Source organism: Helicoverpa armigera, chromosome 15 (assembly GCF_030705265.1).
Source record: "Helicoverpa armigera isolate CAAS_96S chromosome 15, ASM3070526v1, whole genome shotgun sequence".
Lineage (NCBI taxonomy): Eukaryota > Metazoa > Arthropoda > Insecta > Lepidoptera > Noctuidae > Helicoverpa > Helicoverpa armigera.
In genome coordinates, this window is record NC_087134.1 from 6,927,166 (window position 1) to 6,940,717 (window position 13,552).

General features: G+C 39.7%; 1 protein-coding gene across 7 annotated transcripts in view; it reads right to left on the bottom strand.

The window, feature by feature from the left end:
- The window catches only part of Ih (I[[h]] channel), a 248,749-nt gene extending 235,861 nt beyond the window's left edge, over positions 1-12,888 (bottom strand). For 2 of the 7 annotated variants that reach the window (XM_064037959.1, XM_064037958.1), the window contains exon 1: positions 12,569-12,831. The gene's annotated coding sequence lies outside the window, so the exon portion shown is untranslated. Of the gene's footprint in view, positions 1-12,568 lie in introns of all 7 variants that reach the window. The other 5 variants (XM_064037957.1, XM_049845185.2, XM_049845191.2 and 2 more) reach the window with 3 other exon arrangements.
- Between the last annotated feature and the right edge of the window lie 664 nt (positions 12,889-13,552).

Sequence of the window (13,552 nt, forward strand, 5' to 3'; positions counted from 1 at the left end):
ATTTATATGGATGACGTTCTCTGCTATTCCCCTGATATTTCTCAAGGCCTGCAACGCCTAGATGATACCTTGTATGCCTTGACAGATGCTGGTTTTCCCTAAACCCCAAAAATGTAAATTCATGAAAGTTAAAATCAATTATCTGGGTTATTCAATACAAGCTGGCGAAATTAGACCAAACTCACTTAAGATTCAAGCTTTGGCAGATGCACCTCCTCCAAAAACAGGCACACACGTTCGTCAGTTTATTGGACTCGCGTCTTACTTCAGAAAATTTATTCCCAGTTTTACAAATGTCATTGGACCTCTTTATCCTTTAACTAAATTGAAGGGACCGATTAAATGGACTGACAAACATGAAGATATCCGTAGCAAGATAGTTGAGATTCTGACTTCCGAACCAGTTTTAACAATTTTCGACCCAGAACTGCCTGTTGAATTACATACAGACGCCAGCGCTGATGGCTACGGAGCAATTCTCATTCAAAGGAAAACCGCTTGCCTCACGTAATAGAATATTATAGCAAACGTACATCTGAAGTAGAATCTCGCTATCACTCGTATGAATTAGAGACTTTAGCCGTCGTACGAGCGGTAGAACATTTTAGGCATTACTTGTATGGCAGGCGATTCACTGTTTATACAGATTGTAATTCGCTAAAGGCATCAAAGTCAAAAGTTGACCTCACTCCACGTGTACATCGCTGGTGGGCAATTTTGCAAGCGTATGATTTTGACATTGTCTATCGCGAAGGTCGCGGAATGGAACATGCTGATTATCTCTCCCGTAATCTACAACCCGAAGAAGGTGCCTCTTCTAACATATCTCCTATTAGGAAAGAAGTTAAATTTGTAGAACTACATCAAGGTTGGCTTTGCGTGGAACAGAAACGAGATAGCGAAATCCAAGACCTAATAAACAAGCACAACAACAATGATATGCCTGATTCGGTAGCTCGCACGTATGACGTTAGAGATGGTATTTTATATAGGAAAGTCGAACGAAATAAAGCTACTGTGTGGTTACCTGTTGTTCCCCGATCCCTTATTTGGACACTAATTAACCATGTTCATAACGAAATACAACATCTCGGTAGTGACAAAACGTTAGACAAACTTTATGAACAATATTGGTTTCCTCAAATGTCTAAAAGTGTGCGACAATTTGTTGATTCGTGCATAGTTTGTAAAGCGTCTAAAGGGCCTTCGGGAGCTCAATCAGTTCGCTTGCACTCTATCCCTAAAGTACCAGTGCCATGGCATACGATCCATATAGATTTCACTGGGAAATTGAGTGGTAAAAGCGATCGCAAAGAATATTGCTCGGTTATCATAGATGCGTTTAGTAAATACGTTCTTCTCGAGCATACGGCGTCACTCGACGCCACTAGTGCGGTGCGTGCTCTAGAAAAAGCTGTCCATCTCTTTGGGGCCCCTAAACGTGTTATTGCAGATCAGGCTCGATGCTATATTAGTGCCGAATTCAAGAAATTTTGTACTGAGCATAAAATCAGTCTTCATTTCATTGCAACAGGTTCTAGTAGAGCGAATGGTCAAGTAGAGAGTCATGAGAACGTTGAAAAGCTTGCTTACGATAGTAGAAAATGAACAGAACAAAACATGGCGTGACGAGCTAGGCAATATTCAGTTAGCGCTAAATAGTACGAAATCCACAGTGACTAAATACTCACCAACAGAATTAATGTTCGGGATTCGCGCACAATCATTGGGTATGTCTAAAATTTCTATCGCACAATCGGACGAGGAGATTAAAAGGTTAGATTTAGAATCCGTTAGAGAGAATGCGTCAAATAATATCGAAAAGGCTGCATTAGCAGACACTCGTCGGTTTAATCGTGGTCGCGCTAATATCAAACCATTCACCAAGGGTGACTTTGTTTTTCTCAAAACCGGTGAACGAAACCAAACTAAATTAGACAAGAAGTTTAAAGGGCCATTCATTATAACATCGGTATTAGAAAATGATCGCTACGAACTGAAAAATATTAACGGTTCAAATCGCGTTTACAAATATGCTCATGAGAACTTGCGTCCAGTACCTAAGGGACATACCGGTTTACTTGAAATCACTGACAGCCTATTGAATGAAGAGGAGACCGTGTCGGCGTCGGATGAATTGACACAAAACAGTAATGATTTCGGGGATATGTTGCGTGCAGACTCGGTCACTGCTTCAGATGATTCTGAAACGCTCACTGCGTGGTCAGATACGCTTAGCCTCTATGACTCTGACACCTTAGATGTACAATATGAAGTCGAAGTTCATACTGAGCAGGATCGTCCATAACAGAAAGGTTAGTTACTGTGTTATGTATTATGAATGAGTATGTGTGATAGATCAAGGTTGAGAGACAGTGCAGTCCGGTCTATGTTTGGGATGTTGTGTTACACAAGCTGGTCGAAGGGACAGTGTCGTCCGGTCCATGTCGCTTTGGCGGCTGGTCGAAGGGACGCACTCGTCCGGTCCATGCTTGTGACAAACTGGTCGAAGGGGCAGTGTCGTCCGGTCCATGTCGCTTTGGCGGCTGGTCGAAGGACGCACTCGTCCGGTCCATGTTTGTGGTTGTGTTATACAGGCTGGTCGAAGGGGCAGTGTCGTCCGGTCCATGTCGCTTTGGCGGCTGGTCGAAGGACGCACTCGTCCGGTCCATGCTTGTGACAAACTGGTCGAAGGGCAGTGTCGTCCGGTCCATGTCGCTTTGGCGGCTGGTCGAAGGGACGCACTCGTCCGGTCCATGTTTGTGGTTGTGTTATACAGGCTGGTCGAAGGGGCAGTGTCGTCCGGTCCATGTCGCTTTGGCGGCTGGTCGAAGGACGCACTCGTCCGGTCCATGCTTGTGACAAACTGGTCGAAGGGGCAGTGTCGTCCGGTCCATGTCGCTTTGGCGGCTGGTCGAAGGGACGCACTCGTCCGGTCCATGTTTGTGGTTTTGTGTTATACAACTGGTCGAAGGGACAGTGTTGTCCGGTCCATGTCGCTATGGTGGCTGGTCGAAGGGACGCACTCGTCCGGTCCACGTTGTGGTGTGTAATGTTATGGTGTATGAAGTTATGGTGTGTAAAGTTGTAGTATGTAAAGTCGCCGTGTAAAGTTGTTGTGTGGGCAAAATGTTGCTTCTGTATTATGGTAGGCATTATGTTCGTCAGGGTGGACGAGCGGATCATTAGCCTTGTACTGTTTTGATCTTTCCAGGACGCCATTAAACTACTACGTCCGAGGACGGACGATTGTCAGTCTGGCCGTGTCGGCGCCGCCGTAGAGAATATGCGAATACGTCGGATTAGAGTGACAGCTGAGGAAGTGTCACTCTGACGGAGCGTCAAGTTGGGAGCAGCGCGGGAACTTTGACATAAAAAAAAAGGCCCGCGCGCCCTCACCAGGCGAATCGTCTCAATTCGACGTCGTAATTTAGTTTATTGTTTGTTTTTCACCATAATTGTTATTTCTTACTATAAAGTGTACTCAAGACAGTGCTGGCATTATTATTCATTATAAACTAAGCGTCTGCGGCTAGAGTAAACGATGGAGATTTCTGATGTTGGTAACGAAGAGCCGACAAGCACATGATACCAAACAACCTACGGGCAGCTTACGTCATGTTCCTAAACGGTTTATTGAAAAAATCTCGACCTTGATAGTCGCATAACAGAATAAACAATGCACCCATACATTATGCACCGTTCACACGATCCAGTCTACTTTGAAAAAAGAAGTGTTTTGTATAAGGAACTTGATCTCTCGACTGTCTTGGTGGCCCCTAACATTATTACCGCATTTTTATTGCGATTTTAAATATAGAACAGTATTCTCGGTATGTTTTTGTCTTTTTGCACGCTCACTTTGGAATGAGGGTTTTTGAAATTTTTTCTGCCGCCAGGCGGCGCTTCGTATGCGTCAGGTCCAAACAGCTGTCAGATAGCACAGATTCTTACCGAACGTATTATTATTTTAGTAAAATTTTATGTATTTGGAAGTGTTATTGATTTTATTATGGATTACGGCCAAAGAAAGGTTGCCGAACTGAAGATTGAGCTCAAAAAGAGAGGCGCAAAAGTTACTGGTACTAAAGAAAAGCTCATTGAAAGGTAAACATAATCTACTTCTATTTGTTTCCACAATTTGATTGATTTTTTTTAACTACTAAATTGAAGTTATTTGTGTTTTAGTGAGTTGTTGTTGATTAATGTATATTATATATTCCAGGCTAAATGACTATGACAGAAACAACAGCTTCAAATCAAATAAAAATGATAATTCTAATCTCTCAAGTGAGATTAATTATGTAATAGAATGGCCAGAAGAAAAGTTATACAAAAGTGTGGATTCAACAAGAGTTTTACCCAATTTTGACATCTATACATATAATAAATCTGTAAAAAAACTGTGTCTGTACATTGAATATATTAAAAAAATAATAATTGGGTGGGGTTTAGAAACAGTAATGGAGCACAAATCCAAAAAAAAAATTCTGTCTGTATGTCTGTATGTCTGTATGTCTGTATGTCTACTGGAACTACTGGACGGATTTCAATGATTTTTTCTTTGTTGTATCAGTATTAAGCCTGGTCAACATATAGGCTATAATTTATCTTCGAAACTTGAAGACCTGATGCAGAACACCAACAGACCAACAAAACTATAAGAGATACCAAAATGGTGCCATAGCAAAAATTGTTTCATGTGATGAGCATTTTCAGCTGAGATACTAAATTTTAAGATCTGGAACACCTGATGTGGAACCCCAAGAGCCCAGCTTCTCTGTATCGTATACAGGTATGACGTTTTAGCAAAAGTTGTTCAACTTGATAAGCACTTTCTATTGACTTATACAAATTGAAGATCTAAAACACCTGATGTGGAACTCCAGGGGCCCAGCTAGACTATAGCATATAGAGGTGTGACGTTTTTGCAAAAGTGGTTCAATCTAATAAGCACTCTCTATTGACGTATTCATCGAAGATCTGGAACACCTGATGTGGAACTTCAAGAGCAATACTACACTTGAAATGTATAGAAACGAATGTTATGAAATAGGTATGGTGACACAAAACCGACGATTATCCCTTTATACACTATAGAAATATGAACTCAAGGACAATCCCCGGTGGACGTCGTTAAAAAAAAGACAATCCCCGGTTCTGTGCTATATCATTGCTAACTGTGGATGAAAACTACTCGGGCTATTGTGATGGGATGCTAATGGACTAGGAATGGGGAAACTACGGGAACTATGGCACCTGCCGATGACAATGTATTAGATACATGTAAAAATTGCAGGTGGAGACTTCGCCAGCTCACTTACTGGGCCCCCGGGAATCAGTCGCTGAATAGCAACAAGAGGGCATCAGGGACAAGAGCGGCTGAAGTGTGAGAATACCTCGGCGGATTTTAAACGCAGATTACGCGCTCCCTGTGGGTCACTTACCACGAGGCGTCCTCCGAGCAGGGCTACTAACCCTGCTCTAGCGACTCCACTCTGGACGGCCAAGCCAAGCCAGAGGCTTGAGACCTACCCCCGTCTTGGTTCACTCCGACCGGCCGGAGATGGGGGCAGTATACTCTCCCTGGAGAACTCAGTATATATGTTATGGACCAAGTGATAAATTGGGCAGTATACATAATGCCCGGTCATTATGAATAATGCCCAATATGAGAGTGCAATTTGATAATAATTATTCAAACAATCAAATTGACCGGGCACTATACATATTGCCCGTGACCTTTTGGGCAAAGTAATACAAACATATTTAATTTCATTTTTTTTTATTGTTATTGACATTTAACTTAAAATAAACTAAATATAACACATCCCATATCAATTGACAGAGCATAGAAGTAAGTATGCAACATGCTGCAAGCATGGCTTCTGTCACGGCTCCGGCGCTGCGGGGCTCCGGCGGTACCATGCGAGCTTATCGTCGCAGATGGTTTTCACGCTCACCACCGCAGCTTCGGCTTGCTGGCCGGCTCAGCCGGCCAGCCTCAGCCGCGGCGGCGAGGCTGAAACTACCTGCGCCTCAGCTCGCAGGCCGCCTCGCCCCTCCGCGCCTACGCGGTTTTGAATTGCACTCTAGGGGTAGGGCAGACAAGACTACGTGGAGTCGGTTTTGCAGCGATTCGTTTTCGTCACTAAGTTCAGTTTTGAATACAAGGTTTTGAATCCAAATTAAATTCTACCATAAAAAAAACGAGTCCGATTAATAATTTTGTGGCTAGACTTATAATTTCCCATTAAAATAGAACATATCATTTAAAACAATAATCATAAAATATGTAGCAAGTAACAGGATTTATTTATTAGAACAACTGCCACCCTCGCACCGCATAAAATATAGCTTTATTGTCAAATTGCCCAACTATCATGTAGCAATATAATAATGCCCGTGCAATGTGATAAATAATGAAGTTAAGATAGTTATTAATCACTTGGCCCGATAAAGCTAGACATTATTCATAATGCTCGGGCATTATAAATAATGCCCGAATTAATCACATGGTCCATAACATATATAGCCCCGCGGGGTAGCTACTCCCCGTCATCAGCCTCAGATGTCCTGCGGTGCTTATATCTCATTATTATTGTCGTTATTATCTCAAGAGCCTTTGTCCCAATTATGTTAGAGTCGACTTCCAGTCACGATGCAACTGTTTGTACCAGTGTTTTACAAGGAGCGACTGCCTATCTGACCTCCACAACCCGGTTACCCGCTCAACCCAACACCCCTTGGTAAAACTGGTCAGACTTACTGGCTTCTGACTACCCATAACGACTGCCAAGAATGTTCAATGACAGCCGGAACCTACAGTTTAACATGCCTTCCAAATAACGGTCATTGGTATCCAAAATATACGTAGAAAGGACCTACATACGAACTTAGAAAAGTTGCATTGGCAGGTACTTGCCAGACCTGGAATCAAAGACGCACGCTCATACTTGAGAGATTGGTCCTCTACCCACTAAACCACCACGACTTCCACTAAGTCACCACGACTTTGTCATCTATTTAATGTTTTTTACGTAATAATACGTGTAATATTTTTGCCACACACAACTTAAATGCGGACTAATTAGAATCACTACTTTTATCCCTATGGTCGTGTCTATTGCGGTTCAGTTCTCAGCGTTTTGTTTAGTCTGCTGTGCTTTTGCCGTTGAAGTACAAAAATTAAATATATGGAACGTTTCTAATGCGTATTCCGTTGTTTTCAAGTCAACGGGCTCTTAAAATTCAATATCAGACGATTAAGATCTTTGATTTTGCTGACCCCGTAGTCGCTGGCATAAGGGACAGGATCCGCGTACGAAGTCGCGGGCAGAAGCTAGTTATTAACATAAATACGTATTTCCTTGAATTGTATAAAGACGGCATAGGAATGTCAGATTATTCTGCAGTGCACAGAAGAGGTTATAATATGCTGCAAAATAACTACCTACTCGCATTAGTGACCGCAAATACTAGTACACATATATTTTTCAAAGGTCAAGTCCATTCTGAAAATACAAAAGCCCTCACTTATTTTGCTTCAATTGCCATATGTAATGGAAGTGGATCTATTATACAATCGGTGTGTGAATGTGTAGCAGGGAAACGACCAAAAGCCATTTGCAAGCATGTGTCAGTTTTGTGCTATGCTATACTTTTATAGTATAGCATAGCACAAAACTATAAACTATATATTAATATATTTTTATAGTATATTGTAAGATTCTATGTGATAGAAATTAGGACAAAGTTTAATTTTGTATTATTTTTATTTTTAACAAAGTTTGTTTAATACAGTACTGGTAAAAGCAATATCAAATAAAATAAAATTGAAAAAAACATGTTTTACTTTATAATATTATTTTTGAAATTGGTTAACATAAAACATACAAATATTATTCTATCTGCTAAAGGCACCAATTTTTAATCCAACTTGCCGCTTAAGATCTTTAAAGTTTTAGCCAAACCAATGACCCTTTCAACATGTATCCGTTCTGAAGATATTTTTTTTGACCTTGTCAGTTGAGAAGTCTCAAATTGTCCATCAGTATTTTTTTAAAATTCTGGCACATTAACTGTAACATCTTTATGGCACACTAGGTCTTGCACATTAAAGCCACGGTCACTAAGAATGATATCATTAGGTTCAAGTTTATCAATAAGTCCACATTTTTCAAACAATTCACGATCACTCGTAGATCCACCATATGCATCAGACACAAATGTAACGCAGCCTGATGCTGAAATCCCAACTAAAACTTTTAGAGTATTTGCTGATTTGTAAGTGGAATATGTAAGTTGTTGTGTAAGTGGATTTTTGGGCTTCTCTATTTTTATTTCCGTGCAATCTACTATCACAGTGCATGGATTAATCTTGCCATAGTATTTCATATTTTTATCTATGCATTGTTTTGGCGCCCAAACATTTAACTCTTTCAATTTACAATATAAGTAATTGATCCATGTTATAAAAATGTTACTTAGTACCGTTTTATCAATCTTCGATCGAAAGGCGAGTTCTGTAAATAGCATGTTCCGGCGTAATTTAATTAACAAGTAAAATATATTTTTGTTTTCAAAATAGCATTCCAGCTATTTTGAAAACAAAAATATATTTTAATGACAATCATTTCTCTTGCTTGCCAACTATCTTTTTTAAATTTCGAATTTCTGATTACTAAAAAGGTTATAAAAAACTATTTGGTCTAACAAGCTAAGCTGCCTACAATATGAATGCCAGGAGTTGCGTAGGAGTAGAGTGAATCATAACTTAGACTGCTAAGTTTATCATATAGTATTATTACCTAATATTACTGTTATTTTTAGGAATGTCGTGGGATGAATATTAAACATTATACATAACTAAATCCAGATAATTTTAAAGCTTGTTAAGAGAGATATAACAAAAAGTATAGAATATTAAAATTGCCAAAAATAACTTATAATTTATTATATTCTATTAACGGAAATATTCAATTTTCCACCAAACAAAATATCAATTGGACGAAAGTTTCGTCCTGAACTTTATCTAAGCATACTGTGTGAACGGTTCGCGCCTAAACACACATATGCTATCGATCTGACTAACACAGGTCCCTGATAATACCGTGTAGTCTTAGACCATATAACAAACCAGAATCGCCATCACCACTAATCTCTATGCGAAACAATCTGCCAATTTTCACGTATCAGGCAAAAAATGGTGATAGCTGTCTCATTCATTTTCGTGATGATCACATTCACGTTACTATGATATTGTCAAACAATCATAAAATTGACACACACGTGTATAAGTGCAGACTCAAACTCCAGCACATGAAACTACTACAATCTGAACTACTACAATCTGTTTTTCTTAATTCAACCTTAGACTTAGGAGATAAAGTTGAAATCTATTAATTTGACACACTGCACTAACTTATTGTGCTGGCGTCTGTAAGTAGCAAAGTCTGTAAGTAAATGAGCTCTTTTACCTTTGGCAGAGGTAAAAGCACGGCTATGGCGTCTCCGAAAGGGTTAATGCTCTAAGCGTGTAGTATTTATTATGACGTAAACACATAACCATTCACTAGGGACATCGATTTTCCCTCGTGAAAATTTTCAGCCTTTTAAATGTGTGTTTTGTTCGTGAAATCGTGAATAATAAAAAAAGTACTTCTGTTTGATTGATTTCTGATAATTTATTAGATTGATTACAATTGCCTTTTTTGCTGTTTCCCTGGTATATATTTAATGTTTGTTTTTCACTACTCGTTAACTCAAAAAATGGCTTGATAAAAAATAGGGCAAAGTTCACCATGTCATTTTTTCATTCTTTTTTATTCTTCAATGCTTTTCCTGATTACTTTGAACTTCTTTTTTCTATTCATAAATCAATGTCTTAATTTTAAACATCCTGGTTTGCTCCGATATCTTCGAAATTAACGATTAGTATTTGAATATCATTTGCTGTCAAATAATAATACAAGAACCATAGGCTATAGCACAACTACATATGTACTTCATAGAGTATTTAATGTCTCTTGACATTTGACCGCTCGTTATATTACTGGCCAGTAACATCTAACTGGTTGTTTGGATGCTATGAAAGCAATTTCATCCGGAAACGCTTATGAAAGGGAGAGACTGAAGTGAGACGGATTTACTGAATAATCCTGTTTTGAGATATACAAATAAATGGCGTTTAAATGTCTGTTTGTAATGTTTAAATAATAGCTTTTATTTGTTGATTACTGGATAGTTTTTTTTTTATGGTTGTTTGTCAACTATCCGTACGTCTGGGCTTCGAGATTTCTGCAGGATTAACATTGACAAATTAATATCTGTGGTTTTAATTTCAAATGGATTGTGTTAAATATTAGGAGAGAAACTTAGTGTTAATTCCGTGAGAAAATAAATAGATCCATGGATGCAAGATGCAGTATGAGATTAGTGGATTATGTACCATGTTTTGGATTGCTGCGAAATAAATAGGTAGCTACACCTACTGGATTTAAGTTTACACCGAAACAGAAGCGACAACTCGTTATGAAAACAATATGAAATGCACATATCTAATAAAACCAGAATACAGCTGATTTCTCAGTTCACTGACCTGGCTAACAATGTGGGTGTTACGATATTTTTAACTTTACTGGTTTACCTAAAAATAAACATAAAAATGTTCTAGACATGGGTGGACCTTCATTTATAAAATCTAGATTTAGTACTCGTCCCGAGGGAGCAACGTCTCACGCTGGATAAAAAGCCTATCTCCGCTTTTAGGGTTCTAAATATCTCCATGCCGAATTTTGTCTGAATCGGTTTAGCGCTTAGGGTAGGAACGCGCAACAAACGGACAAACGGGAAGCATATTGTATACCACAAAATAATTATGTCTATGTACATTTAATATGTTATAAGTAGTTAAGGTGTTTTAAAACTAAACGAGTTTCGCTACAAACACTAATTATAAGTAACTTCGATGGATTTTCCCAATTCACTTTTCTTTTACTTTTTACTTTACTTACATTTCCTTACACAATTTACAGCTTTACATAGGAAGCTAATAGTGCTTTTAATTAAAACTAAGCTCAATTAAATTTCTCAGCAAGTAGAATGCTTTTTGTGCGCTCAAAGCAGCGTAAACCGAATTTCCTCAAGAAGGTTTTTAAATGAGAACTTTGCACGGATTTTAAACCATTCTCCAGAGTTTTTGTATATGGAAATGGCTATGAATGTGAATGTGAGTAGGTACATGAGATGATGAGATAGAATATAAATTCTCAGAACAAAATCTGGAACAGATAAGAAAGTAGCACAAACCACACGTTTTGAGGAAACGTTCAAAAGTTGAATGGAAATTCGGTAATTTTGCAAGATCAACTTCAATTTTCTGAAGAAACAACTTCGTAATTCGTAATCTTTCGACTCAATATAAATATTATGATTCGTTAGAAGGATTAAGACGTCGAAGCAGCCTTTGATAAGTCTCATAACTTAATCAATTCCGATCCATAGCAATAACACGAAGAATCGGATATAGACACTGTTCAAATAGCTTATACGCCAGGTATTGCCTTGACGACTTGATTGATTCGTTTTATGACGACAACAAATATACTCGATGCCGTAACCAACAAAGTAAACACAATGGAAGAAATATGTCAGAAAGAATATCCAGCCCTGTTTAATAAAAGGGTTTTTGGATCGTTCAATAAAATGGGGACAGATGTTGTCCGTCCCGAATTTCAGATACACTATTAGGTATAACATAAATTTTCCTCACTGAAAAACTTATCTATAATAATAATTCTTCAGATAAATCGCTTTTGCCTAAATGTCACCAGCAGTATCATGATAAATGGTCATCTACTTGACAGATTTTTTGTCTCAAACGCCGTTCTCTCAAGAAAAGATCAGTATCTTAGCCTTTTCAATTGTCCCCTCGAGGCACAGTTTATACAATATTTATATCGCAGACTGTAATAAACGCTACACATTTCGCGCTAACGATATTACGATTGGTAACCATTCAGACATTTTCTTATAATATCAATTTGGAAAGGGTCAAATGTAATGTGTTGGCGCTTCAATATCGTTACCATTAACTAATATTGATTCCAAAGAATATATTCCATAAATCTTCAGCTATAGAACGGCTATCCCGGCAACAAATTTTCCACGATTGAATGGATTTTTTATGTGGCTCCGACCTTCCAATTAGGCAGCTTTCTATGGGAACCTCTTAACTCACGCTCTTATTATATATCGTCTAAGGAAGTTAAGAACGTTCCCATACATAATGCACATGTACGAGCGTAATTGGCTAACACATAACTTCCAGTAGTTTGATATAACCATTTTCCACGTGATTGTCGAAAGCGTTTGAGATGAGAAATCGTTCGTGATAACGAGTGTCATTAGGGAGGCATACGAGCGACGATCTTCCGAAGCGGTGCCTTAACAGCGGCACATCCTGCCGCGTAAACTGTTCCGAGCCGAGGCAGTCCGCGCGGCACTCCCGTTACATAACGCACCTGCATTCCGCGAATACTCGCACTCACCGGACACCGGTACTTACTGCATCGATTATGTCACCTCTCAGCTGACGGTTGAGCACTACGTACGAGCGTGGCCGAGGGTTATCAGTCGCGCGGTGGCTCGCTCCGCGGAGGGCGGCCGTGTGACAGAGCGCGTGGGTTCGAGTCGCGGGGTCGATGTCGGGGAGGAAGGGGCACGGAGGCTGCGGACTCACCGTGCGGATGGTTACATAAGTCGGTTGGCGGGAGCGAGGACACGTGCAGCCCCTCCGGGGCTTGTGGCGCGACTGGCGGCGGGTCGGGCGCCGCCCCGCGCCACCGAGCCACGCGGGGCCGCCGCCGCGCCACCCAGACACGATTAAACAGCCTTCACGTGCGACTCACGCTTTAAAAGCGCGCCTAATAAACCTCACCTATACTCGGATTTAAAGATTATGACGACAGATTTCATGCAATTATTCATCCTGTATATACCGGCTTATTAACTCATTGGAATTCACATTAGACGTGCTTGAAGAAGTAGGTATTGTTAAGCAGTCTAGACTAGTCTTTATCGTCGCTGAATATGCAAACGTATCGCTTTATTCAAGCGCGGTAATCTACACTTAAAGTAGGGTATTATTTACTTCGACTACTCTACTATGCCGAGTGAGGGTATTAATAGACGATTGAGCCATTTATACTGGACACTTGGACACAAACACATTGTGCATAATATTACACTTTTATGCAATTGAAGTTGTTGGATGCTTACAATACCATTATGTTGTAATCTATTATGCCTGAAATAGTAATACAAACATAGGTAATTACTGCCTTCCAGTATGTTGAAAGGGAACGTTGACCATTGTACATGGGCATGGTAGGCACCCGTCAGAATGGGCGGTCGTTAGGGGATATTACCTAATTACTTCGCCTGGCAACGGATTGCTGGTCGCAGTACCCATGTTATAATGTAATTGAGTGGAAATAATGCGATTTGAATCCTTCAGCTTAACAACATTTACTACACTTACATACGAAAA